General features: G+C 41.1%; 1 pseudogene; it reads right to left on the reverse strand.

Annotated features, from left to right (window-relative positions):
• Nucleotides 1–24,842: 24,842 nt before the first annotated feature.
• On the reverse strand, nucleotides 24,843–25,387 carry LOC147821272 (large ribosomal subunit protein uL11 pseudogene; annotated as a pseudogene).
• Nucleotides 25,388–26,469: the final 1,082 nt, after the last annotated feature.

The raw sequence follows: 26,469 nt of genomic DNA on the forward strand, positions 1-26,469 counted from the left end.
GGGACCATTGAGGAGCCACCTGTGACCAGAGGCAAAAATGGGGTAGTTATGTTTTTGCGTGTCATAGCTGGCCTGCAGGCAAGAAGACTAGGCCTAATCATAATGTAATTGTGAAATGATTTTTCCCCAAATTTATGTAGAATGGTTCCTGACACATACAGCATATTTTGTCCTCTAGTGTATGTGTATTTGGAGTACCAGATATAGGGTGTGTTATAAACTAGATATTACGTGTACGTATAACCAGTTATAAATTGATTAATAAAAGTATTTTGCCTTCAATAATTAAATAATCTTTAACACTTAAGGTTAACACTTATCCATAATGTTATGTGAAATGAATCAATCAAGATAATATCACATGGTTTTTATTTTATTAGAAGCCAAAACTATAAACAAAGTGTAAAAAGAGACAAACAGTAGGAAATAGCAAGATAGATATTTAGTACATGGGAAGACCACCCATAGATGAAGGGAGTAGAAAGTAAAAGATGAAAGAGGAATAAAGGAGAGTCCGGTGTATGTAACAACTCCCCACAATGAATGTCATCATCATGTACTATAAAAATGTACCAAATTAAAAAATTAATTTTTAAACTTCAGTAATGTTTAAGTAATCAAAAAGCTGGAAATCAGAGTAAATTATCCTGGTAAAACATAAGACATTTTTTAATCTAATTGTTGTAAGTTTTTCTGACTTTTTTTTATCCATTAAGTTTACAAGTACATTTTAGGTATATAATAGGATGACATTCATCACTGGGAATTTGTACCTTTACTTGATATATCTTGGTTCTTATTTAATCTATTTTTATATCATAAAAAAACCTTATTACTTTAGACATAGAATATTTAACTTTTTAATTATTGCCAATGCATGCATATATAAAGATGTGTAATTTTAATATATATTATATATACATATTAAAATTTTTTTAACATGTTGGATGAGACTCTATTAAACTCTCCCATAAAACATGAGAAGCCATTCATTAGTGAAAAATTGAACCAAATTGATATAGGCAGCTACTTCTTCAGTCTTTGGTAGGAGGTGAGTGTTTTAAGTAATTCCTTAGGCATAATTACTTATAATGAGGGAAATAGTTTTCTTTTAAATATTACTTTAGGGCCAGGGATTTAGCTCAGTGGTTTTGCCACCTGCTGTGCAAGTGCAAGGAACCCCCCAAAATAAATAAATAAATGAATAAATAAATAAATATTACTTTAATGTGAAATTTAAGCTTAGAAATTTAACTCTTAGCTAAGATAGCAATCTTAAAATATATTAATAATTTATAACTATGTATTTATGAAACCAAATATATTACCTGTTATAAGTCTTAAGCCAAAACACTTGAATCTTTATTTAGTCATTATTTAAATGTTGTTATGAAGAATATGTGAGCATTAGACCCTATATATATATATATATATATATATATATATATATATATTTTTTTTTTTTTGGTATGGGGCATTGAACTCGGGACCTTGTACTTGGCAATCCCAGGGATCTAATCCGACTGTTGGAGACTGTTTTGTTCACCCACCAGCCCACCTGGGATGACTGTCAGCAGCTCCTCCAGATCCTGTTCACGATGGAGGAATGTGAAAGGATTCAGAACGAGGCCAGGAAATTGGTTCCTGGTGACAGTGGTCAACCCACCCTCAATGTTGACACTATCAACACTTCTTTTCCTTTGTCCCAGCCCAACTGGGACTTCAACATGACAGAAGGTAAGAGAGACTCCGGGTCCATTGCCAGACTCTGTTGGGAGGTCTAAAAGCAGTGGCTTGTAAGCCCACTAATTTGGCCAAAGTAGGAGATGTTCAACAGGGTAAAGATGAAAGTCCAGTGGCTTTTTTGGAAAGAATCCTAGAGGCCTTCCGTAGATATACTCCCATGGATCCAGAGGCCGCCGAGACTAAGGCGGTGGTTATTATCCATTTTGTCAACCAGGTGGCACCAGATATTAGGAGAAAGTTACAGAAAGTAGACAGGTTAGGAGAAAAGAGTATTCAGGACTTAGTGGCAGTGGCAGAAAGAGTATATAACAATAAGGAGACTGCAGAAGAAAGACAGGCAAAGGCTAGTGATCAGCAAACTAGGAACCTATCTTGGATCCTTCTTGCCACCACTGTGGGAGAGCCAAAGGAACGTGAATGTTGTCTGAGAAAGATTGCAACAGAAGGACAAGGTAAGGGGGAATGCAGGAATCACCCCTGATTGAGAAAAAATTCGTGTGCTTATTGTAAAGAGGAAGGCCATTGGGCCAGAGAATGCCCTAAAAAGCCAGAAAGCCACCCCAAGGCCTCCATCCTGGCTATGGACGAACTGAGTCGCTAGAGGAGATGGGGTTCAGCACCCCTCCCCAAGCCCAGGGTAACCCTAAAAGTGGAGGGGAAACCTGTCAAGTTCCTAGTGGATACAGGAGCTCAACATTCGGTTCTACTTGAACCTCATGGCCATGTCTCTGACAAAACTTCCTGGGTGCAAGGAGCCACAGGTATGAAAAAATATTCATGGACGACCCGAAGAACAGTAGACTTGGGAGTGGGCCGGGTAACCCACTCGTTCATGATAATTCCCGATTGTCTGTATCCATTACTCAGGAGAGATTTGCTCACTAAGTTGGGAGCCCAAATTCACTTCCAACCAGGGGGTACAGAGGTCCTTAATCAAAAAGGCAAACCAATCCAAGTGCTGACTGTAAACATAGAAGATGAATACCGGTTACACCAAGGGCCATCTCCACCAAACCCTGAGATGGACAAATGGCTTGCAATGTTCCCGCAAGCCTGGGCTGAAACTGGGGGCACGGGGCTGGCTGTACGCAGATCAACCATATATATAGAACTAAAGCCAGGAGCAGACCCTGTCTGTGTCCACCAGTACCCTATGTCCCTAGAAGCCCAACAGCGAATAACTCTGCACATCAGGAGATGACTTGCTCAGGGTATTCTAAGGCCCTGTCAATCGGCCTGGAACACTCCTTTGCTGCCAGTGCGGAAACCACACTCAAATCACTATCGACCAGTGCAGGATCTCCATGAGGTAAACAGGAGGGTCATAGATATCCACCCTACGGTGCCTAATCCATACACCCTTCTGAGCTCACATCCCCTGAGCCATCAGTGGTACACAGTCTTAGACCTTAAAGATGCCTTCTTTAGTCTTCCACTGGCACCCAAAAGCCAGCATATCTTTGCATTTGAATGGAGTGACCCAGATCAAGGCCTCAATGGACAATTGACCTGGACCCGATTACCTCAGGGGTTCAAAAATTCTCCCACCATCTTTGACGAGGCCCTGCATGAAGACCTGGGTGAGTTCCGCCTCCAAAGCCCCCAATTGACTCTGTTACAATATGTAGATGATCTCCTTATAGCAGCTGAGACACAGGAGGACTGCCTAGATGGAACCAAGAAACTCTTAACGGTTATAGGGGAACTGGGATACCAGGCATCTGCCAAAAAGGCCCAAATCTGCAAACCCGAGGTAAGCTACCTGGGGTACATACTTAAAAAGGGGCAAAGATGGCTATCCGATGCTAGAAAAGAGACAGTTCTTAATATACCTACACCAGACTCTCCTCAAAAAGTTAGAGAATTGCTAGGATCGGCTGGCTTCTGCCGCTTATGGATACTGGGGTTCGCGGAACTTGCGAGGCCCCTTTATGAGATAACTAAAAACAATCAGGCCTTTCGATGGACAGAGAAACTACAGAAGTCCTTTGATCAAGTTAAGGCTGCTTCATTGTCAGCGCCAGCCTTAGGCTTGCCTGATGTCACTAAGCCCTTCTACCTTTACATTGATGAAAACAAAGGAGTCGCCAAGGGCGTCCTGGTCCAGTATCTGGGCCTATGGTGCCCACCAGTAGCATACCTGTCCAAGAAACTTGATCCTGTTGCAGCTGGATGGCCCCCATGCTTGAGCATCACTGCCATAGCCTTGATGGTCAAAGATGCTGATAATTTGACCTTGGGCCAGGAACAACATGTGACCACCCCCCATGCCATTGAAGGGGTTCTAAAGCAGCCTCCAGATAGATGGCTCAACAATGCCTGCCTTACCCACTATCAGGGCCTGCTCTTAAACCCAACCCGAGTTGTCTTCCAGACCGTGGCCACCCAAAGCCCGGCTACTTTATTGCCTGACCCAGACCTAGAGGCCCCACTGCATGACTGTGCTGACATCTTGGCTCAAGTACACGGGGCCTGAGAGGATCTGAAAGATCAACCATGGCCAGATGCTGAAGATACCTGGTACACCAATGGGAGCAGTTTTGTTCAAGATGGCCAAAGGTATGCCGGGGCAACTGTGGTCACTGAGACTGAGGTCGTTTGGGCTGAACCCTTGCCCACTGGAATGTCAGCACAGTGAGTAGAGCTCATAGAATTGACCAAGGCACTGACTCTGGGAAAGGGCCAAAAGCTAAACATATACACAGACAGCAGGTATGCTTTTGCCATCACTCACATACATGGGGCCATCTACAGAAAAAGAAGACTGTTGACAGCTGAAGGGAAGACTATAAAAACAAAGAAATTCTTGCCCTACTGGTGTCCCTATGGCTACCAAAAAAATTGGCTATTATCCACTGTCCCGGGCACCAAAAGAATGATACTCCAATTGCCTGAGGAAATAATTTAGCCAACCAGACAGCTCGAAAAACAGCCTTAGAGGCTGATCTGACACTGACCATTCAGCTGCCTGATCCAGGGGACACTGCTTTACCAGAAAAACCTCAGTACACTGAGGCAGACTTAAAATGGATGAAACAATTACCCATGCCCCAATGCCTCAATGGATGGTGGAAATCCTCTGATTGTAAAATCATCCTGCCTGAAGCACTAGGAGAAAAAGTTCTCTCCAAAATACACCGAGCCACCGACATGGGCACCCAAAAGATGCAGGACCTCCTGAGACATGCAGAGATAAAGATTCGAGATGCCAACTCCAAAGTTGAATGTATTGTTACCACCTGTAAACCTGTCAATTGACAAATGCTACCCACAACAAAGCCAACGCAGGCAATAGGCTGAAGGGAAATCGACCTGGAACATATTGGGAAGTGGACTTTACCGAGGTAAAGCCTGAAAGGTATGGCTATAAATATCTGCTAGTGTTTGTAGATACTTTTTCAGGATGGACAGAGGCTTTCCCCACCAAACATGAGACGGCACAGGTTGTGGCCAAAAAGCTGGTAGAAGACATCTTGCCAAGGTATGGTTTCCCAGTAATGTTAGGGTCAGACAATGGACCCGCCTTCATTTCCAAGGTGAGTCAAAAGTTAGCACAGATACTGGGGGCAAATTGGAAATTACATTGTGCATACAGACCCCAGAGTTCAGGACAGATAGAAAGAATAAATAGAACCCTAAAAGAGACCTTGACTAAATTAACCTTAGAGACTGGTGGTGGCTGGGTGACTCTCCTACCCTATGCTCTCTATAGGGCATGCAATGCACCCTATAAAATGGGACTAACTCCTTTTGAGATCATGTTCGGGATACCTCCTCCCATCATCCCTAACCTTCAATCTGCGGTACTTGCTGAATTTCATGATCAAAAACTGTTATTTTCCTTAAAGAGCCTCCAGCTTGTTCATGAAGATGTCTGGCCTAAATTAAAAGCCCTGTACGAGTCCAGACCACCACCTGAGCCCCATCGCAATTGACCAGGGGACTGGATTTTTGTCCAAAGATATTGACAGGGAAACCTTGAGCCTCACTGAAAGGGACCCTATGTTATTGTTTTAACCACGCCCATCGCTCTCAAAGTCGATGGGATCGCCTCATGGATACATTACACTCACGCCCGCACCGCAGATCCACACGCTGTTCTATAAGACTTCATCCCATCATGGCAGGTGTCCAAAGATGGAGACAACCCACTCAAACTCAAACTGCACCGTCGTCAGTCATAATAATGGTAACTGTACTTTTAACATCGGTAATGGGAGGACAAAACCCACATGCTCCTCTAAACTTAACCTGGGTTATCATTAGTACCTCCACAGGTGACATTGTTAACAGTTCATTTAAAATGGCACTGCTGGTGACCTGGTGGCCTGCTATAGACTTTGACCTGTGCCTGCTAGCAGCAGGAACATGGGATATTAGAGACCGGGAAATAAAATCAAAAGGAAAGCCTGAATGTGGACAAAATATCAATGATTGTGAGATGAAAATGCCGACCTCTTCTGCCCCCAGGTGTAGTCACCCAGTCCGGAGAGCCGTTTTACAAGTCACCCCATTCTATGTCTGCCCAGGGGGAGGACGCAAACGAGCTCAAGCCAATAGATGCAGAGGTCCTGATAAGTTCTACTGTGCAGAATGGGGATGTGAATCCATGGGCACTGTCTCATGGACTCTGCCTATCAAAGATGATTTAATCTCATTAATAGAGTCCCCAGGCCCACTGGCCTTCAAACGTGCCATGGTAACGGTAAATTTAAAGTTGTTAATGATACATGCTCAAGGTTCCTCTGTAACCCAGTTAGACTTTCATTCACCGATCATGGAAAAAAATACACCAGATGGGAATCGGGCAGAACATGGGGACTCTGCCTGTATCAAGATGGTCATGACAATGGGTTACTATTCACTGTAAAACTAAAAATAGAACCGTATGTTGCGGGGCCTCCCCAACCAGTAGGGCCAAATTCTGCACTGGTTCCACTGGACCCCATAATTCCTCCTAGACCCACCAAGCCCCCTCAAATAACCCCACCAACATCCCCTCAGCTCCCCACTCAGGCTGGCACTAGGAAAACTAGCCAGGACCCCCTATGGGGACTAATAGTTCACACCTTCAAAGCCCTAAATGCCTCTAGGCCTGATCTCACTCAGTCCTGCTGGTTGTGTTATGATATCAAGCCCCCTTACTATGAAGGAATAGCTTACCTAGGCAACTTCTCTGAGTCTGATAGCCCAACCTGGTATAGATGGCAACAAAAGGGGACAGCCAGACTAACCCTACAATCTGTGACTGGGCATGGAATTTGTGTTGGCAGTGTTCCGGCCACTCACCAACACCTTTGCAACCAAATCTATCAGTCTAGTCCAGAAAGACACCTTGTACCCCCTTCTGATGGATGGTGGGCTTGCTCCACTGGACTCACCCCTTGTGCACATGGAAAGGTACTCAACCAGACTGGGGACTTTTGTGTACTAGTACAATTGATTCCTAGGCTATTATATCATTCAGAAGAAGATATTCTTAGTCATCTGACTGAGACCCCAGATAGAGTCAAATGAGAACCTATAACAGCTGTCAGTTTAACAGTTCTCCTAGGTTTAGGATTAGCTGGGGCAGGAACAGGAGTCTCATCATTAGTGTTGCAAAACAAACATTACAATGATTTGAGAACAGCCATAGATATAGACATCGAGAGACTAGAAAGCTCCATCTCCCACCTGCAAGAGTCACTAACCTCCCTGGCGGAAGTAGTTCTCCAGAGCCAAAGAGGCCTAGATTTAATCTTCCTACAACAAGGGGGGCTCTGTGCTGCCTTAGGTGAAGAATGCTGCTTTTATGTAGACCACTCGGGAGTGGTCAAAGAATCTATGGCCAAAGTCAGAGAAGGTCTAGCTAAGCGAAAATGAGAACGAGAGCAAAATCAAGGTTGGTTTGAATGTTGGTTCAATTCCTCCACATGGTTGACCACTGTGATCTCTACCCTGCTGGACCATTACTCATTTTGTTACTCCTGTTAACATTTGGACCTTACATACTTAACAGGCTGATATCTTTCATCAGAGAATGCATTAGTGCAGTACAGCTGATGGTACTTAGGTCCCAGTAACAACCAGTTTCTGAAGACCTATTAAAATTGGCCCCCAGAGGCCCATGATTGGTCCTCTATAGCTTCATGAGAAGGGGAGAATGTGAGACCTAACTAACTCCATTTTAAAGTTTGACTCCATCTTAAATATAAGACAGTAAAGTGGCCTTGACATAAATTCCACTTCACTGAAGTCAACTATTCCCCTAGTCTCCTTTGTGCCCATAAACTAATGATAAAATGTCCTTGCTGTAGGATAACAGATAAAAAAAAGAGACACAGCTCCTAACTCAATCCTCTGTCTGCCCAGAAAACAGATGCTCCCGGGCCCATTATCTATAGAACATTCTGTCAATGTGCTGATTGTTCCTTTTTCCCATAAACTCTACATGTAGCCACCCCTCAACCCCCCATGCTTGCTAAATAGCAACCAATCATGTAACTGCTAAATGGAACATCCCCAAACCTTGCGGTAGTCACAATAAAAGCCCTGCTGATTTGGAATTCGGGGCTCTCAATCCTGATCCGCTGCATTGGTGACGGTTGAGTGCCCCTGCTCGAGCTTGAATAAGTGACCCTCGTCTGTTTACATCAGAAACGGCTCCTTGGTGGTCTTTGGGGACTTTGCGATCTGGGCACAACATGTTGACCAATGGAAAAGTATTGAGGATATACAGACTACCTTGCCAGGACTCTTCATTTACATCGTATACCTGACTGCTATCAAACCCACTCCACTAGTGACTTTTACATTCCTAAAATAATAGACCGTGGTCTTATCATTTTCCACCTATACCTAACACTGCACCCTTTAGTGTAGTTCTGTCCTCACCAATCTCCTCCTCTGTCAAAAATTAAAATAACTCATGAGATCTTATGGGACATTTTCACTTCTGTGGCCCTTCCATGTGTTTGTGACCTGCTTTCGGAGATGTGTGCCATCAACTAGAATTCTCCCTATAGCAACAATGTCAAAGTTCCAAGCCTGAAGTGAATGGTTTGTAATGAAGAGAAAGTGAGTGCTTCCAACGTGCAGCTCCCTGTCTGCACACTAAATTCCTGAATTATCAGGAGGACCTTTCAAGGTGCAATCTGATTGGCCTTGCTTTTCCTGGAGATGCACGTGGAGCTAAAGAAATTTACTACTGTCCCAGGTTCTCATAGCTGGGGATAGACTGACATGCATGTGTGTCTCTAGAGAGGGTTTGCAGACTCTTCAGGGGGTGGTCTACTCTACGTGGAAGATTTGATTCTTTAATATATTATCCTTTCCTAAAGGGTTTCTGTGCACTGAGCCTCAGCCTGCTGTCGCATTCCCACTCAGAAGACCATTGCTTTCTTGGACATCTTGAATGGGAATGACTGCTTTCTTATTCCAATGAAGATGAGTGCTGCAGTCTATTATCCATTCCTATGTCAGAATGTCACACATAGGTTAATTAATAAAGAGTTGAAATGTGCCCTCCACAAATTTTGAGGCTTCAAAGTCTAAGACAATGGAATACAAGTGTAGTGAGAACTTTTGTGAAATATACTTGTTTTGGTTTTGATTTTTGAATCCGGGTCTCACTATGTAATTCATGCTGTCCTGGAACTCAAGATGTAGCCTGCAGGGGCTTTGAACTGTTGGTGAACCTCCTGCCTCAGTCTTCTGAGTGATGAGATTACAGATGTTTGCTTCCACCCTGAGCTTGTATGATGTGTTCTTGAATGCCATAACCATGTGTGTCATAGAAAGAAGTGAGTGTTGTTTTTAGAAATCCACTCTAGTCATATGTCACCAACTTTCTTGTGAAAAACATCTTTCCATTCATGAGAGAAAATGTACCCATCACCTACTAGAGGTCTCATATCTTAACTCTGTATATTAAGTACCCAATTCCCAAAATATGTAATTTAGAGGCCATATAAATCACAATGAGTTACTGATTTGAAATCTGTGACTTGAATGAAGAAAAATTTCATGGTACATGGATGTATACATTTACCTTTGAATCTCCGTACCCCTGAATACAGAAACCTCAGTACCAGTCAGCCTCCATGAATTGCTTTATTGTTGATGGTCTGGAGAAGATCCAATCTTTGCCTATGTAGCACTTTTACTTATTTAAAATAAAGGTTTTTGTTATACAGCACAAAATCATGCTTCATAACAATAATAAAGTGGCTGAGTGAAAGTTCCAAGGTAGATGGGGTATCAGTGTTTCACTCATTCTCAAAAGGTCTTGTCCAGTGAGTGACGGTGCAGCACTGGAAACATTCTGAAGTGCACTGTCACAGAAAGTGAATAGAATGCGATTTCAACTTTGTTTATTGTGGCATTTTATTAAGACTTTGGTAGATATAAAACATTTTATAGACTATTTCAGAAAGTGTGGTATCACATAAAGCATACTTGGGAAGACAAGGACTGGACTCAATTCTATGACCCTTAACATGGCTCTCGGTCCTCTTTTTATGGAAGTGCTTGTCTGTAATTCTACTTCCCTCTGCCCCTGGTTGGTCTTGTCAGGCTGAGGTCTCATTACTCTTGAATCTCTTCTCTGTACTCTGGTCTTTCTCTCTGGCTCCACTTCTCCCCAAACAGATTGCCATTTGACTTTCTCATGTCCACAGTCTACTTCTACCTTTACTGCGGCCCCTCATTATGAAGTGACTTGGTCTATGTCACCTGCTTTAGATTGAAATATTAAAATGTAAGGAAAGGATCTGGCTCATGTCTCTCACCCATGAAAGCTCTTCAAGATCCAAGCACAGTGAAGCTTTTGAATGAATACTTGAGTGCTGTATCAAAGGTGCTAATAATGGACAAGTTAGGGAAGAAAATGGCTTAACTTGATAGACCAAAACATGGTACATGCCTGTATACATATCCTTGATGTGTTCATATCCTGAATATCTCATAATGTGAAAACTGAGGCACAGCAAAAATATCACTGCCCAACTGCACACAGCTGTCTTGAGACTTATGTGTATGGCCACAGTTAAGGAGACTGTGGCACATAGATAGACTACAAAGTTCTGCTCAGGCAGGAGTCTGTCAAGGGGGAGGTGAAGACTGCTTTATGAAGGTGCCTCTTTCTGATCATTTCCTCTTAATGGCTGAGATTGTTTTTACTTGTGGTTATGTGAGATTGACCAAATAACTACTCCAACATATGAGAGGATACAGCGTTTCTTTTTTGGATTTTAAGTTTCCAAAGAAACAAATCCTGTATTGGCGGGAAATGATAAATTGTGTCATCACTGGGAAAGTTTTTTCATCACAAATGTTGCATGTGTCTTTTAACAGAGAAAGAATCCTAGGCAAACCAACAATAGCCTGGTTTTGAAGATTGTGTATAGCTTCTCCACCAATATCTAGTCATCATATTCTGTATAGCAGGAACAATGAGTAGGTGTGTTATGGGTCGGGGACTTAACTCAGTGGTGCCACACCTGCCTCTTTTTTTTTTTTGTACTGGAGATCGAACTCCTGCCTCTTAAGCACAAGGTCCTGAGTTCATTCCCCGGTACCAAAAAAAAAAAAAGTAGGTGTGTTAGGAGCTTCCATGATGCTGCCTTTTACTGGAACCTGAGCCCTTGGAGCTTATGATGTCTGGTCTCTGTGGACCTGGATTATCAATAAAGGATGTACTCATAGAGGCAGACAATTTTTAGTTTTAGGTATTTTTCTTGGTTTTTGTTTTTTTTTTACCAGGGATTGAACTCAGGACCTTGCACTCGTGAGGCAGGAGCCAGAACCACTGAGCTAAATCCCAGCCCTAAGGCAGACAATTTTAATTGAGAATTAATTTGCAACTCTGTCAGGTCTTCCACAGTTTGATGTGAGGAAATATATATGAGGTACATTTTGATTTGTCAAATATCCATTAGCACACCAGTATAGACCTACCTGAACCTCATGGAAATTTAAGCAAAGTTCCCCCTTATTTCACCTAGAATCTTCCTTCAACCTAGATAGTGCTGGAACATTTTGCTAAACTTCTAAAGGCACAAGAGGGACAAATTTCTTTGAGCCTGTCCCCTCCTTTGTGGTCTGCATTCAGTGTTTAATAATTGCCTCTCCACATGCTCAGCACACCCACGTGCCTTTGCTTCCAACTACTTTGTCTGCCATCAATGCTATGTTAACATTGCCTGGGAAAATCCTTTTTGTCACTATAAACACTTCAGGTGAAATGCCACCTCTTTCATTGAGCTAGTGAGCTCACACTGCCTTCTTTCATGTTCTAACAGCATCGTGTACTTTTAATTTTCTTTTATCATCAACGCTATAAGTTTAGTATTAAAATATACACATGGTTAGAAACAAAAACTGGAAACAAAGCTCTTCTCTATCCTGAGCTTCTCTTGCCTCAGATTAGAAATTGTTTTCTATTGAGCATGGAAGCTTGGAATAAAGTGTGATGATGTAGGCCAAGAGTCTATTGGTCTTCAGTAATGTGGAAAAACTATGTCAGGGAGTAAGAGAAGAATTCTGAAAGTGGCAATGTTTAAATGAAACCTGAAGCATGTGAACTTGTGATTCAGGTAATGATATGGAGAGCTAAATTCCAGATAGAAAAGCAGCATGTAAATTTTTGAATGCCCTAATTGTTATATCACCCCGTTTCAACATACTCAGGGTTATTACAGTGATTTCCCAGAAAGCATTGTCATTCACATATTCACATTATTGTGGATATTCTTCATGGGTTCTTCTAAGTCAACACTTACAAGGGAAATTGGTAGTTAATAAAGGAGTCCCCCATCAGCTTGCCAAATACTGTGTAACACAAGTCCAGTTGTCTGTAGCAGTGGGTTTGTTTTAAGCATGAGTTCATTGCCAAAAGTCTGTTAGCATCAAGATAGTTCTGCCTGCATGGAGGAGTGTGGATTGAAGAAGAAATAAGTGCTTTTCATAGGCAAAGAGTTCCTGGGGTCAGACTGAAACATGTACACATAAAAAAACTTGTGACTAGAGCTGGGGATTTAGCTCAGTGGTGCCGCACCTGCCTTGCAAGCACAAGGACATGAGTTGTATCCCTGGTACAAAAAAAAACAAAAAAAAACAAACAAAAAAACCATGAAGCACAGTCTTTGAGGAGGCTCATTTATATAATTATTTGAACAATGAATTGATGCATTTGGAAGTTCATTTAGGACATGCACCTAATTGAATTGCATTAGGTGTTTATATACTTACTTAGTTAGCTAGTTAGTTAGTGGAGGTAAAATATACCTGACAAACACAACTTCAGAAAAATAGGGTTGGGCTCCCAGCCTGAAGGAGGCTTCTGGGTAAGCGTGCCACAGCTCCCAGTGTGGAGGATGCCTCCAGGTCTGCATGCCAAAGCTCCCAGCCCAGAGGAGACTTCCACGTCAGTGTGCCAAAGCTCCCACCCAGGAGAAGGCTTCAAGGTAGGTGTGTCAAAGCTGCCAGCATGGAGAAGACCTCCAGGTCAGTGTGCCATGGCTCCCAGCCTAGAGGAGGCTTCTGGGTAGGCATGCCATGGCTCCAAGCACAGAGGAGGCCTCCAGGTTGGTGTGCCATGGCTCCCAGCTCAGAGGAGACTTCCAGGTCAGCATGCCACAGCTCCCAGCACAGAGGAGGGGAGCTCCCCCAGCCCCATTGAAATGAGAAGACAGGTAAACAAGCCTCAGAACCAGACTTCCAGATCACCTACAGAAACCCAAAAGGGAAACAAGATGGAACTCTCTGATACTCAACCACCTGGACCCCCTGAACTAGCAACGAAAGAGGATCTGGAAAAAATGAAATCAGAAATAATTTCTCACATAAGAGCAAGATTGTGCCAATAGTGTAAGACATGATTAACAAACCTAGAGAGGATACAGAAAAAAAAATAGAGGAGCTGCGGAACATGATGGAATGCCAACATAGGAAACAAATTCAATCCATAAAACATACAAACAGATTTCCAGGAGATTAAAAATTCCATTGAAGGGCCAGGGATTTAGCTCAGTGGTTTTGCCAACTGCTGCAAAAGCACAAGGACCCAAGTTTGATCCCTGGTACCAAAAAAAAAAAAAAAAAAATTCAATTGAAAGTCTATGCAGCAGGATGAACGAATGTGAAGACAGAATTTCTGATATGGAAGATAAGATTGCAATTAGTGACCAGGAAAAGAAAAAATGCTTTAAAATTGTAAGGGACCACAAGAAATCAATCCAGTGACTGCTAAATGATGCAAAGTAAAATAACATAAGACTGATTGGATTCAATGAAGAAACAGGAGAGAGTGCAGATGACATAAAAAAACTGTCCACATAAGTGATGGCAGAAAACTTCCCAAGCAGGGGAAAATAATTTGACATACAGATAAGCAAGGCATATAGAACTCCAACTAGCCTTGATAAAAAAAAAATCAACAATAGGCGTATAATTGTTAAGATTCCAGAAACACAACAGAACAAAATTCTATAAGCACTTAGAGAAAAGAAACAAATCACATACAAAGGAAAGCCCATCAGAATCACAACAGACTTCTCAATGCAAACCCTCAAGGCAAGAAGAGCTTGGAGTGATGTGTTTCAAGACCTAAAGGAAAACAGCCTGCAACCCAGATTGATGTACCCTGCAAAGCTACCTTTCAAAATTGATGGAGAAATAAGATACTTTCATGACAAAGAGCACCTTAGAAAATTCATGAATACCAAACCAGTACTCCAAAAAATATTAGACAAAATCCTAGGCAAATACAATGAGGATTACAACCCAGGAAGCCCAGCAGAATGAATCCACTGGGCACAACAAGAAATTAAAAGAAAAGGGGGAGGATCAAACAAAAAGAAAAAGTCATGACAATGATAACTCAATATGTATCAGCTATAACCATCAATGTTAATTGTCTCAACTCACCAATCAAAAGAAATACATTGGCAGAATGGGTCAAGAAGCACGATCTAACAATATGCTGCATACAAGAAACTCACTTAATTCAAAGAAACTCATAGACTGAAAGTTAAAGGGTGGAAAACAATACTCCATGTGACAGGAACCAAAAAAAAGCAGGAGTAGCTATCCTCTTTGCAGATCAAGTGGATTTCAAAACAACACTGATTAAGAGAGATGAAGAAGGACACTACATCCTTGTAAAGGGAAGAATCCAACAGGAAGACATGACAATCATAAATATCTATGCACCAAACACTAGTGCACCCAACCATATAAAACAAATACTAACGGACATCAAAAACCATATAAGCACTAATACAATAGTAGTGAAGGACCTCAATACCCCACTGTCACAAATAGATCAACTAGAAAAACAGCAAGCAACAAAATACTAGAACTCAATCAAACTCTTCAACATATGAACTTAACAGATGTTTACAGAATATTCCACCCCACAAAATCAGAATACACATTCTTCTCAGGTGCACATGGATTGTTCTCCAAAATAGACCACATACTCCGGCATAGAACATGTCTAAGTGAGTGCAAAGGAACTAAAGTTATTCCCTGTTTATTATCAGACCATAGTGTGATGAAATTGGAGAACCATAGCAAAAGAAGCTGCAAAAACTTCATAAGCACATAGAAATTGAACAACACACTTCTGAATAACCAATGGGTCACAGAGGAAATTAAGAAGAAATCAGGCATTTCCTTCAAATAAATGACAATGACAATACAACATATCAGAATCTATGGGACACAATGAAAGCAGTCTTACGAGGGAAATTCATAGCAGTGAATACTCATATTAGGAAAACAGAGCAAGCCCAATTAAACAACCTGATGCTGAACCTCAAGCTTCTAGAAAGAGAAGAGCAGGACAAACCCAAAGCTCATACAAGTGAGGAAATTATAAAGATCAGGGCAGAAATCAATGCAATGGAGACTAAGAAAATGATACAAAAAAAATCAATGAAGCCAAGAGTTGGTTCTTCGAAAGAAACAGCAAAATTGAGAAACCCAAAGCCAACCTTATCAGAAAAAGGAAAGAAAAGGCCCAAATGCATGCAATTAGGAATGAAAAGGGTGAAGTTGCAACAGACCCAGCAGAAATCCAGAGGATCATCAATACCTACTTCCAGAACCTATATGCCAATAAGATGGAAAACAGAAGAAATGGACAGATTCTTAGATACATATGAATGACCAAAGTTGAATGAAGAAGACCTAAAAATTCTAAACAACCCAATATCTATCAATGAAATGGAAAACATAATTAAAAACTTACCAACTAAGAAAAGCACAGGCCCTGATAGCTTTACCGCTCAGCTACTGCCATTGCTGTTTATAAACTGTTCAATGAAATTGAAAGGGAATCAATACTCCCAAAATCATTCCTGGAAGCAAGCATCACCTCGATCCCCAAAGCAGAGAAAGACCCAAGTGAAAAAGAGAACTATAGACCAATCTCACTAATGAACGTAGATGCAAAAATCCTTACTAAGATACTGGCAAATAGAATGCAGAAGATCATCAAGAAGATCATACACCCTGATCAAGTGGGATTCATCCCAGGGATGCAGGGATGGTTCAACATATGCAAACCAATCAATGTATTACACTATATCAATAGAGCCAAAGACAAAAACCATATGATCATCACAATAGATGCAGAAAAAGCATTTGAGAAAATCCAACTTGCATTTAGGATAAAAACCCTACAAAAAAATTGGAATAGATGATCTCTGCCTCAATCTGATAAGAGCCATCTATGAAAAACCAACAGCCAATATTATACTAAGCGGTCAAAACCTGAAATCCTTCACACTAAAGTCAGGAACAAGACAAGGATGTCCACTATCACCACGCCTGTTCAATGTAGTTTTGGAACCATTAGCCACAGCCATTAGACAAGAGAAAGAAATGAAAGGAATAAAGACAGGAAATGAAGAAGTCAAATTGTCATTATTTGCAGATGACATGATACTCTATATAGAAGTCTCCAAGAATGCCACCAAATGTCTACTAGAGTTAATAATCAAATTCAGTAAAGTAGCTGGATACAAGGCAAACACAAAAATCAATAGCTTTCCTCTACATGAACAACAGACTCACTGAGAGAGAAATACAGCAAACAATTCCTTTCACAATCACATCCAAAAATCTGAAATACCTAGGAATCAACCTAACAAAAGAAATCAAAGACCTCTTCTCTGAAAACTATAGCACTTTGAAAAAAGAGATTGAAGGGGATATCAGAAAATGGAAAGATATCCCTTGCTCCTGGGTAGGAAGGATTAACATAGTGAACATGGCCATACTTCCAAAATTGCTATATAGATCCAAAGCAATTCCAATTGAAATCCCAGCAGCATACTTCATGGACCTTGGGAAAACAATCCAAAAATTCATTTGGAACAAGAAGAGACCCAGAATAGCAAAAGCAATTCTAGGTAACAGAGACGTGGCAGGGGGTATTACAACCCCCAACTTGAAACTATACTACAAAGCTACTGTGATAAAAACAGCATGATACTAGCAAAAAAACAGACCTGAGGACCAGTGGAACAGATTAGAAGATGCAGAAAGAACTCCAGACACACTAAGCCATCTCATCTTCGAAAAAGGAGCCAAACACCCTCACTGGAGCAGTGATAGCCTCTTTAATAAATGGTGCTGGAAAAATTGGATTTCAACTTGCCAAAGATTAAAACTAGACCTATTTCTCTCACCATGTACTCACCTAAAATCTAAATAGATTAAAGTTCAAAATATTAAAGCAGAATTGGTGAACTGGCTGGAACAGAGGTTAGGTAGAACTCTTGAAGACATTTGTATAGCAAAAGATTTTATGAACAAACCCTCAGTTGCCCGTGAACTAACACAATCAACAAGTGGGATCTCTTCTTATTAAAAAGCTTCTGCACTGCAAGAGAAACCACCAACAGTGTGAAGAGACAACCCACAATTTGGGAAAAAAATCTTCACCTGCTGTTCCTCAGACAAAGGCCTACCATCTAGAATCTATAAAGAACTTTAAAATATCAGACCTCCCAAATTTAGAGACCCAATCCATAAATGGTCATCTGTAATGAACAGACATTCCTCAGACAGAGAAGTAGAAAAGGCAAAGAAACATATGAAAAAATGTTCAACATCACTGGTCATTCAAGAGTTGCAAATGAAAACAAGGCTGAGATTACGCCTCATTCCAGGAAGAATGCCTGCTATCATGAAATCAACCAATAACAAATACTGGTGGGGCTGTGGGGAAAGAGGAACCCTGCTCCACTGCTGGTGGGAGTGTAGACTGGTGCAAGCACTGTGGAAATCAGTATGGAGATACGTCAAAGAACTAGGACTGCAAGTCCCATTGGACCCAGCTATTCTCCTGCTGGGGATCTTCCCCAAAGAATTAAAAGAATCATACCACAGTGATATATGTGCACCCATGTTCATAGCAGTGCAGTTTGTAACAGCTAAAACTTGGGAACAGCCCAAATGCCCATCAACTGGAGACTGGATAAAGAAAATGTGGTTTTTAAAAAAATAAAATAGAGTACTACTCATCCATAAAAAATGAGAAATTAGAGACATTTATAGCTAAATGGATGTACATTGAGGCAATACTCTTAAGTGAAATAAATAGGACACACATGTGTAAATGCTCAATAGTTTCTCTAGTGTGAGAAACTGAAAGTGTAAATAAGGACTAAAATGTACAATAGATAATGTGAAATATTAAGAAAAGGGGCAAAGGGGAAGGGGAAATTGGATGGGTAGGGGAAAAGAAAGAAGGGAATGGAATTAATATGAGAAAATGAAAAGAAGGAAAGAAAGACTTTGTAAATAGGGAAGGATGGAGGGATCGAAGGGATTTCAGGGAAAGGGGGAAAAATAAGAACCAAGAGAGTATGTAAAGGTGCATATCTGCAATGATTAATGTCATTATATTGTACACCTAAAATGTACCAATAAAAGGAAATACAAAAAAAAAAAAAGAAAAATAGGCTTATTTTTTCTCATTCTTTTTTTTTTTTTTGGTACCAGGAATCGAACTCGGGTCCTTGCACTTGCAAGGCAGGTGGTGGAACCACTGAGCTAAATCCCTAGCCCTATTTTGTCTCATTCTTTCAGAGATGCAATCTGCATTTGACTTCTGATGCAGAAATATCTTGGCAAATGAAAATGAAGAAAAAAAACATACTTTTTTTTTTGTACTGGGGATCAAACTCAGGACTTTGCACTTGTGAGGCAAACAGGAGAACCACTGAGCTACATCCCCAGCCCAAAAAGATAACTTCTTTATGAGGTAAGGAGCCAGACGGTAGGGAAGTAGCTTGAGAGGAAGGATTCAGGGATCGGATTAGGTCCCTGTGACTCCACAAGACACATCTAGAAGTGTTCTTTACTAACATCCTCAAGCCAAGCAAGTTGTTAACAAATGCCACAAGGCTGCTGGTAATTCCATTGAGAAACACTGTCCTGAAGAGGCTGAGTTTCAAGCTGTGATGAAAGAACTACAGGGAATGGTGAGTTTCGAGTCTGAAGTCCTTAGGTTTCCCTTCCTCATCACAAGGAAATCGTTGAGTGGATGAGAAGTGGGGCTCCCTTTCAGCAATCATTCTGACCCTCATGGGTGGCAATATGCTTACTTTCAGAATTCAGGGGTTTTTTTCCTGACCCTAGGCAAGTAGTAAGCATGTCTGGGAGAGTCAAAATGTTTGCTTTTCTTTCATCTTTTCTCCTTTGCAGATTATTGCTATCATTTAGCTCAAATGTCTTCATTTGAACAATAATTGTGCTCCTTTTGGGGGCATATATTAATTTTATTGGGTGAAAGTGAATAGATGGAAAGAGACAGTGTGAAAATCTTGACAATACAGCCTGCTGCCTCACTCCCAATTCTACTTTTTCTTCTTTTTTTTTCTTTGTATCGGGGATCCAACTCAGGACCTTGTGCTTGCCAGGCAGGTGGTGGTACCACTGAACTAAATCCCCTGCCCCCAGTTATACTTCTTCAACAGCCTGCCCTCCCTCTATTCTATTGTGTCCAGGCCTGGGCCCAACTCAGGGGGGTTTCTGACATCGTAGGATTGATTCTTCCATAAAATAGTGATGACTCATTTTCAGGAAGAGTCCACTGAATCTTTAAGAAAACAGTAACAGCACTGAAAAGCAAGGGGTAAAGCTCTTAAAAGTAAGTATCCCTCAAGAGAAGTGAGGTCAACATTGCATAAGCCTGCCTGATCCGGAAGTCTCAGCACTACAGTCTTTCATTTGGGATCCACTCCTGCAGGTAGGGGTTTCTGTCCTTATTCAAGACCCGAAGGGAAGGCAATAGAGCAGGAGTCAATAAGTGATGAAGCGGTGGGCTGTGTGAACTGTGCAATCAGGTGGGCCAAGATAGGAGGGTACTTCCGGTATTCGGGTGCCAAAGTGTCTGTCCGGAGCACAATGCTTGCAAGTCCTCCTTCTGTGGATTTTACTGGATACGACCTGAGTAGGAAAGACCCTGAGAGACCCTCAAGCCATCCAAAGGTAATGTTGTGGGATGGGAGCCCTCAAATGGGGTGAAATCGGAGTGAGATCCTGTTAGAGGTGGTCAGAAGCGCCGAGGATATAGCTCAGTGGTACTGCCTCCCGCCTCGCAAGTGCAAGGTCCCGAGTTCAATACCCGTACCAAAAAACAAAACAAAACAACAACAAAACAAAACAAGAAGTGATCAGAACCTGCTGTGATGTCTAGAGCCTCCATGCTTACTTTCGGACCATTAGGTCCTCCTGGACTGTCAATGAGTCACTCTCTGTCCTTTTTGGCCTTTGCTGGGGCAAGACTACTTCTAGATTCCCAGAGCTCTGTCCTCACTGTGACACCACCAGCCCACAATGCCATCTTGGGAAACCCCATGCTGCGCTCGGACTGCTACAAGTCTGGGGAGAGGAAGGGGGTTGGGGAGACCCTGACTCAGAAGTGCACTGCAGCTGGGTGCAGCTGTTGTGAGCTGGGTCCCTGGTCTCATTCCTGCCAGCAGCAGATCTGGAGGATCTGAAGTTTTTAAAAAATCTGTGATGCAGGGTCTCATAGGCTCCACTCCATTCCTCAGACTTCTGCTTTTTTATATTTATAGCAGTCTCTTAAATTTCTAATGTGTCCTCACATTTCCAAACTCATGGTAGGTGTTGACAAAGGTTTGGAGAATTTATAGAAATGTGTTGATGTGCCTCAGGGAGGAAGCACTTGCCAAACACCTAGTGAACTCCTGGATTCCATACAGAGCTATGCAAAAGAAATTTATAATCTTACTTAATTATTTAGGTGACACCCCTACTCACAATTAGACTATTTAAGTGAGAATTGCCACAGATTTTAGAATTCTGAGAAAAATGGTGGGGAAGTTAAAGTATTAGCAAGGATAGGGGAAAGTGTACCTGCTAAGGACAACTTCCAGAAGGGGCTGCTCGGTTTAACAAGGCTTCCCTTGAATTGGGGCATTTGGATAGACATATATTTGTGATACGTGTATGAGCAGAAAGGGACAGGGGTGTTAACTCTGAATTCATGCCTACCTGATGGTAGTCATTGTTTCAATACTGAAATGCTGTCTGAGGCAGACTTCAAAAGGACCACTGGAGTAGAGGAGAAGCCCCAAATAGAATTTGTACAAGGATATCAATGGTTAGGTATAAAGGGTTTTTTGCTTTGGGTGGATCAGAGGAGAGTGGAAAGGAAATGGAAGAGAATGGTATGAAAAAGTGTGCCAATAGTAGCACCTACAACATAGAAGATCTCTGAAAGTCAGATTGTTCTTATGTTAATCACAAAGGAAGAATTGTGTGCTTGCTTGGTCAGTGCATTGGTGAAAAGTCATAGGCTTGAAGAAAGGGGGAGAACTTAATAATAGATAAATTTGTCTTCGCGTATCACCAATCAGTTCATCTAAACATTTCTGAAGCAAAATTGGAAATTAGGACACTGTCTGGTCTTGGTGTAGGTTTAAAAATAGAATGGACATCATCACTGGAAAGGAGGTTCTTCCAGAATACAGAAATTTTCAAGGTGTGCTTAACATTTTTATTGTACATGAGCTGAACTGTGTAATTTTGCTCACAGCTATGTACCCCAAAATGTTTAAATTTATTTTTTGGCCAATTTTTGAGATCAGGTTTTACTAAGTTGCCCATGGTGGTATGATATTTTGGTAGTGTTTTTATCTCACTTTTATCACACGTATGTGCCACTAGGCTAGTTTCAGATTGGGGATGTTTATTCACCGTGATTTACTAACATTGCAGTGCTTGGGTATAGTAATAATCAGTGAGGAATGAGGGTTTACACCTTTACTCTCAGCTGCTTGGAAGACTGAGACAGGAGTAGTACAGCACCATGCCCAGCCTGGATAATGGAGCAAGACCCTCTTTCAATATGAATTATAAATTCTAGGATTTGTCTCCCCTTAATGGTAATTTGTTTAACATGCCTTAGGCTCAGTGATAAACCTCCAGTACTGAAGAATAAAAGAAAAATTATTCAGTGGAAATCTTCCTTTGAGTTTTTTATTTTATTCTTTTTGCACCCTAGGGATACATGGTCCAGTATTGCTCAGGATGGTGGACAGCAGTAATGAATCACCACTCTGCTAGCAAGAGGAAGCCAGTGGTGAACAAGCAACGATGTACAGTGCACTGCATTCAATAAAGTGCATGAGATATTTAGTATTTTATTATGAATTTTGTATTTTATTACATATATTTCCCCAAGCACAGATGAAGGAAGTATGTTGAGCAGATAAAAAGGATGCAAGGCTTAGCAGTAATGTTTACTTGATGAGGCATATTTTGTACATTTTCAACATATTTTGTTTTCAGCTACCTTTGGTTTGATCATTATCGTTTTCTTTCTCACTTAAGTGCTGTGTCTATTTCAGGTTTTCAAAAAGTCCTGTGTAGAACATAATATTCATCAGATTGTTTTCTTTTTTGAGATCCATATTTATCAAGTTCTTCAGAATTTGAATCAAGAAAACAAATGAGTAGTATTTGGAAAAGAGAACACTGATTTGGACTTTGGGTTTGTTTTTTTTTTCTTTGTTTGCTTTTATTTGGTTTGGTTGTTATTACTATTATTATAAAGAAGTGCCCTATTGTAATCATACTGTATGGCTTGCATCACCATAACAAGGAAATAGGAGAGAGCTTTTCAGTGATCAGAGGCCACAGCAGTTTGTACACAAGCCACCAAGCATGTGCAAGGCTGAAAACAATACACTTCCATGCTTAGTTCTAACTTATGCTGATGTTGGAAACTCTTCTGTTTTAACCTTGGGGAATCATCTGTTTTTCTATGCCAGTTTGCCTATTCATGCAATCCCACTTCTGTTTCCATGGCAATGAGCTGAAGGCATGTCTTTCCAGTAGTGGTAGTTTCAAGGCTCTTACCATTTTTGTAGTGAATTATCTCTCTCTCTCTCTCTCTCTCTCTCTCTCTCTCTCTCTCTGTGCGAAAAGAGATAACCGTAGGCCTGTGTTATTTTGTCCATAAGTTACAATTGACTGCAATTGCTGAATCCACCTAAGTTCTCTTGACTTCCCCACATGCTGAGGACAGACCTTCCATGTGAGTGTCCTAGAGATGCCCCTGGGAATGGCCTATGACACAGCTGTGGTAAAGCACAGAGCTCCTGTTCAAAGCACCTTTTAGTCTGTCTATGTCTCTCTGTGTCATCATACAATGTAAAATAGTGGAGTCTGTTCTGGCTTTTCACACTGATGACATATGAAATGTAGTGTAAGTGGCGAGGATAAGCTGAGAGTGTGCAGGGAGAGACAGTACTTTGTGGAGAGTCACTGAGCTTGTATTTTGGGTGTAGACCTGGAGATTTGGCAGATCTTCAGGTCTTTGCCTATTCTCATACCTTGTCATTTGGGATATTATGTGTCCACTACTTTGGCTAAGTAAGTGGTTTTCAGGTGTTGGTGATGGTGCACATCGGAAAATATGTGAATGTGTCTCAACTTTTTTCTTGTAATGGTGACACAGAGCATAAGAAAGATTTAGTAGCATCTTGGGGATGGAAGTCAAGAATGTTGATCAATGTCGCATAAACAGGATGGCCCTTACTAGAAGGAAATCTTGGCCCCAAACATCACTAGTGCTGTGCTTGACAAACCTGTTGCAGATGTGGTTTTTTTCCACCTTGTGCCCTGCTTATCACTTATAGATTGTACCTCAGGGCTTCATGTACATTTTTTTATCCTGGCTAAAATCTCTAGATACGGATGAGCACTGTACATGTGCTATGACTGAGCTATACCCCAAAGTCATGTACATCCTTTTTTAGTGCCCAGACACTGTGTTAGAGAGTTCCTAATGTATTTGAATTCATTCACTCAATATTATTTTCCAGATTCTTTTGCAGTGCTGTATGTAGATGTAATTCCTGACTGGTTCCCTATTGTTTGTCTGCATCACACTTTATTTACCTTTCCACAGTTATGGGGGTGAGGTTTATCTAATTCTGTCACTGATACAAATGCAACAAGGATCATGCTCTTACTTGCTGTCGCAGAAGCAGATCTGAGAAAATCCCATGGATGCTCAGGAGCCTCTTTGTTGGTGCACAGAGTGTGTATCATTTAGACTCTTATTACCCACTGTCCACACTACAGCTCTCTACTTTCTGTTTTCATAACCATCAGCACCGGACTTTTTCTAATTGGATAACTTTCATGGATTCATAGTGAAATTTGGTTGCTTCTTTTCATTTTTTTTCTGTCTTTTGTGCCTCATTTTAGGCATTCTTTTTCCATTTCCTGCAAGGTCTTCTGTAAATTATCTGCTTATGTCATGTTCTCATATTTCTGGTGAGTATTCTTTTTGTCATTGTTTTTCCAGGTATTTCATTATCACTTGTAGAGAACCCACATAGCTTCTTGTGATTTTTTTCCATCTGCAGTTTGATTTCATTGAGAATTTTCTTTACTAAACAGAAATCTTTGCTATTAGTTTTTGTACCTTTTCAAAGTCACCTTAAGATTTGTGACTTTGGAATTTTATTTCTGAGGATTTTCTCATTCCTAGATCAGCAAGTCATTTTTTTTTTTTTGTCAGATCGTCTTTTTATTTAAATATTTTCTTTCTTAGTCTTCTTACTCTTAGCTAGCTGGGCACTCCACAGTACCGGTGTTGATGTCGTCTATGATATCATGAGGGTGCCAGCCATCCACACTGCAGCCCACAGACTGGGTGGTCCCCCAGGATCTCTTTAATGGTTCCAGAAAGTTCTCTGGCTAATGACTGGTGCCGCATCTGTTGGGCAATGTTGACAATCTCATCAAAAGTGCTATTTCCACTGTGTTTAATGTTTTTCTGCTTCTTTCTGTCTCTTGGTGGCTCCTTGAGGGCTTTGATGATCAGGGCAGAGGCAGAAGGCACCACCTCAGTCTGGGCCTGTCTGTTCTGACTTGTCAACTTCACTATAATCCTCAGAACCTTCCAGTCACCAGTTGCCTTGGCGATATCATCACCCACCTTTTTCGGAGACAGACCCAGTGGACCAATCTTTGGAGCCAGGGCAGACGTAGCGCCAACTTCGCCACCGGTGGACCTCAGATACATGACTTTGACCTCGTTGGGGTCGAACTTGGGCGGCATGGTGGAGGCGGCTGGTGTCGGATGAAGCCGGATTCGAGATGATCGAAGAAAGTTGCACCATAGCCTCCTCCTAGCCAAAAGCCGAAAGGAGCAAGTCTTTTTTCATACGTTGTTCCATATTTTAGGTTCGTATTTTATATGTTTTCTTGAATCTGCGAGAATGTACCTTTGAAAGTTTGTGATACAAAGATGTTTCACTTAGCATATAAAATGAGCAATTTACTTCCAGAAAGAACTGACAAATCATATCTTACTCTTTTCTTTCTTTACTTTCCTTTTTTTTTTTTTTTTTGGTACCAGGAATCGAACTCGGGACCTTGCACTTGTGAGGCAGGCATTGGAACCACTGAGCTAAACCCCCGGCTTTTTTTCCATCTTTTTTTGGTACCAGGGATTGAACTCAGAACCTTGTGCTTCCAAAGCAGGTGGCAGGACCACTGAGCTAAATCCCTGGTCCCATATCTTACTCTTGATTTATACTGCCAGACTTATCAATCTCAGTTTGGTTAAAGCAGATGTATTTCTTGATATTTCTTTTTAAGGTTTGTGTATATACGTGTTGTCTGAATTAGAGACTGTAACTGTATAGCATTTGGCAAATAATGTGAGAGAACATCTCTCTGTTGTTTTCTTTGGGATTTCAAAAATGTGAGTGTCCTTTGTTTCTTAGAAGAGGGTCTCATAGGTGTTTTTCAAGTTTATTTTGTTTTATTGGTATTATAGATGCATTTGTATTAAGCATATTATTTAATGAATCCAGAGCATATTACCTCATGAAATCTAAGTGTACATTTTCTTCCCTATATTCATATCATCTTCAGTTTTATTTCTATGTATTATTTTTCTGGAAGTTTTTCAGACTTTGAAAGATTTTTAAAATGTAATTTGCAATAATGTTTAAAGTTGGTTATATAAATGTTCAGGGTTACGTGAGATCATTTCTGCATGTCTATAATGTCCTTGCATTACAGTGATATGGGAGGAGGCATTTTCTTCAACAAATCTACATATGGGCACAGGGTGAGTGGGGAAATAGATTGGGACATGTAGTTGACTGCTTTCAAGGCAGAGGTTAGAATTATTTGCAAAAAGGAAAATTTTTTTTTGGCACTGGGGATGGA

Source organism: Heterocephalus glaber, unplaced genomic scaffold (assembly GCF_053883595.1).
Source record: "Heterocephalus glaber isolate CG9 unplaced genomic scaffold, H.glaber_assembly_v1.0 deba00001755, whole genome shotgun sequence".
In the NCBI taxonomy this organism is placed as follows: Eukaryota; Metazoa; Chordata; class Mammalia; order Rodentia; family Bathyergidae; genus Heterocephalus; species Heterocephalus glaber.